This window comes from Empidonax traillii, unplaced genomic scaffold (genome assembly GCF_003031625.1).
Source record: "Empidonax traillii isolate 1590-97213 ecotype Southwest subspecies unplaced genomic scaffold, ASM303162v1 scaffold895:size443256, whole genome shotgun sequence".
NCBI classification, from domain to species: Eukaryota; Metazoa; Chordata; class Aves; order Passeriformes; family Tyrannidae; genus Empidonax; species Empidonax traillii.
In genome coordinates this window covers 39259-42941 of record NW_020956088.1, presented here as the reverse complement: position 1 = coordinate 42941, position 3683 = coordinate 39259, and positions in this window count along the sequence as shown.

The window sequence follows — 3683 nt, the reverse complement described above, 5'->3', positions numbered from 1 at the left end:
TTTTTTTTTTTTTTTTTTTTTTTTTTTTTTTTTTTTTTTTTTTTTTTTTTGGATCTCCTTAGTATTGAAAAGTTTGAAAATTCCATCCTTACAACTGATAAGGATTTTTCACTAGAAACTTGCTGGACACTTTGGTTAAGAATGGACATGTTTGTCTTCACATGTTACTCCCTTTATTCCCTCAAGAGCTTTGGAGCAGCAGCCAGTGGTATCTATTTAAGCCAAGGTTTATCAAGTCCAGGCTTTGATTATGAACACAACCACGGGGCACTTTTCCTTCATAAATTGTAAACAGTATGTCTGTCAAATATCTATTTCTTAATAATTCTTTTTTCACAAAGAAGGCAAAACTACAAGTGTCTCACCTGCACAAGGATCCTCAGATATAAGCTCAGTATCCTGGAGTTTTTCTCACCCCAGCCAAAAAGTTTTCTCACTTTTGGATCTCCCTTAACTTAATAACATGATCTTTCTAGTCAAATTTGTCTTCCTCGAGGATATTTTGCTTCTTTTCAGGCCACTAAAAGCTCTTTTTCTTTCTTGGACTGAATGATTGCAACTGTAAAATAGATCCCAGTGCTTCCTTTGGAGCTTATATATATCTGGCATGTAAACTATGCCAAAAGTGATGGCTTTTGGGGGCTTTGGTGAAGGATTCTGATTGTGATATAAAGAGGAAGGAATATAAGTAAAACAAACATTTATGACTTTGCGATTTGCATACCACGTTTCGCTCGGCCGTGATTTAAACCAGCACATAAAGCCCCCAAATGGATCTTGGAACAGCAAAGTTGAGCTGAGCTGCAGCAATTCCATAAGCGTTGTTAGGATATATTAGAACAAAAGGACTTGATGTTCGTTCTTGTGGGGTTTTATTTCCTTCAAATTTATTCACTTCTTGGTGCTAAGAAACATAATTTGATGTCACTGACTGTTGTGGGGTATTTTTCGCGTGAACTCTGATGGGCTGAGTCATCCATATCCATCTCCAAAGGGTTACAGGGACAACTCAGTGCTTTGAATTAAGTTTGCAGCATTTATTTAGTCGCTTTTATTGCGTTTGGAAGTCTCTCCTGCTAAATATATTCACTTGGAGCCAGAACCCACACTTGCAGGTCTCCATGTAACCAACCTTTTGGGACAAAATCGAGTTCCTGAAAGCTTAAGCCTCAAAATATCGCAGCACGATTATGATTTGAGCAGGGAAAGGAAATTGGAAGGAGCAACTGAAGATATTTTACTCTCATGAATTAGTACACAAATACAGATTTATAGCCTGCATATGTGTTTTGTTTTTACTGATGGCTGTAACTAAGGACACCTGTAAGTCAAGGGAAAAGGGAGACAATGAAAACTAACGGGAGGAAAAATGTAATAATATGCAGCATTTCAGAGCTGATTTGGAGGCTGTTATGTGAACCTTAAAAACTTGTTTTTCTTCTCCTGGAAAACCTGTAGCATTTAGCTGGTGTGCCTTTGTGTAAAGTATGAAATATAATGATTTTTTTAAAAGATCCTTTCAGCGTTTCCAAAGGAAATGTTGAGCTAAGTGTAGAATTTGTGGGATCAGTTAGCTTATAAATAATGATCCTTTATGCTGGCATTGGGAAATCCATGTTCCCACAGCTAGTTCAATAAAGCAATTAATATCAATGAATGCTGAAGAAAGCAAATCTCCATTCACTTTAGTCTGGATTAGTTAGCATAAGGAAAATCCCATCCCTCTCCTGGAGTATTTAACCTTCTCCTAGGAAGATCTGCTAATGAAAGGTAAATAAAATGCTCTGCTTGACATGTGTTTGCCATTCCTCCCCGTTCCTGGTGTCACACACTTTCCCTCTAACATTTTTTTTTTTTTGTTTTTCCTCTGGAAATCTTCGCTGCGGTTATTTCGTTTCACGGATCCCCCTGTGCCAAACCTGCCTTGTTGTTATCCCTCAGCGTTCCTGCTGGTCTTTCCAGGCCTGTTCCTGCTCAGCTGACTTTCATTAGGGAGGGACTTCACCTCCAAAACTCACAGATAATGTGTCTTGAGCGCACACAGAGTGTGGAGAATTCCTGATTTACTTGGCATCGCGTCCGATCTGAGGGCAAGCGCTGCTCATCCAACAGGGCATATTTCTGCAACCCGTGGAAAACTGTCCACTGAAGGGAAAGGAAGGGAATGTCGAGGGAATGGGTGTGGTTTCACTGACCTCATCTCACAGCCACGAATTTTGTGCATTCGTGGCTTTGTAGATCAACATTTTTGATAAAACAGGCTCGTAAAACAGCCCTGAACTTTCCCGGCGTTTGGCTCCATTATCTGAGATTTCACACACGAGCAGTAAAAAAAAAGAAAAGAAAAGCTTAAAAGATTTTTATCTCAGAGCAGCCAAGTAGTGTGGTAATAAGGTAAAGGTTGAGAAGCACTGTTGGCATAAGAAATCCCCTGCTTACACTGGATTTATAACACACCCAGTTTAGTAAGAATTGGCGCTGCTGAGCCTTTTCTGACAGTGTCGGGATAAAATATTGCGAAAGGCAGAGTGGCCAAGTCTCACACCTGAGGAGTGAGACACACTTCATTCTGCCCATGGAGGAACCTCAATCAAACTTGAACGTTGCTACAATGCAATTACTCCTCTCTTAGGAGCTCCAACTGTACAAAGCCGAGGTTTAAAACTTGTGATTTCGGGATAATGGACAAGTTTATTGACCCCTCAAGTATTTGTACGGCCTCTGCACTTGGAGGGATAGGCTTTTAAAGTTTACTAGGCACGTTTCAAAGGGAAGTAATGGAGTGTGATGCCATGGGTGTGAGACCAAAGCAGGTCTGCAATGAAGCTTAATTTTTTTAAAGAGTAAATAAAAAAATATGTGCAGCTTTGGATTGCATTTCCCATCATCAGTGTGTGCTGAGACCTCCCCTGTGCTTCGGTAAATGTTTAATGAGAGAATAGATTTCAAGGTTGGAGAGATCCTGTGGAAGGCTGGCTTTGCTCTTTTACAGAATCACAGAGTCATTAAGGTGGGAAAAGACCTCCAAGATCAAGTCCAACCTGTGACTGATCCCCACCTTGTCCACCAGACCAGAGAACTCAGTGCCATAATAAGTAATTCCTTGAATACCTCCAGGGATGGGGACTCCACCACATTTTATATTTTACATTCCTTCAGTCATATGTGAAACCCCATATCATGCCACAGTCTCCTCTACTTCTCCTCATAGTTTTTAATAAAAAAAGCCAGATTGTTACAATGAACTCTGTGCTAAAGGTACTCATGCAAATAGAAAGAAAATTTTGGGGAGTGCAGATGTGAGTGGCACAAGAAAGGAGCACGGAGTATGAACACATTTACTTTTGTACCCTGCTTCTTTTCTTTGTATATATTCTTTATTTTTAAGAGATCATATTTCACTCCACACATATTTCAGAGTCTCTCCCTAGTTCTTATCATGATTTTACTTTGCTCATTTCTGTTCCATCCTCTGTGTTGTGTTACTTTTCTCATGGAAGCTGTTTTATACCTCCCGTGTAAGCAGGAGAGAAAAAACAGACATTGAGCTCAAGCCTCATATTCAATTTACTATTATGACTGTGGGAAGTTTAACCTGAAGAGGCAAATTTATCAGGAGATAAGAAGAAGAAACAGACACAAAAAGAGTTAAATTGAAAAACTGATAACTGCTCTTGTAGTTT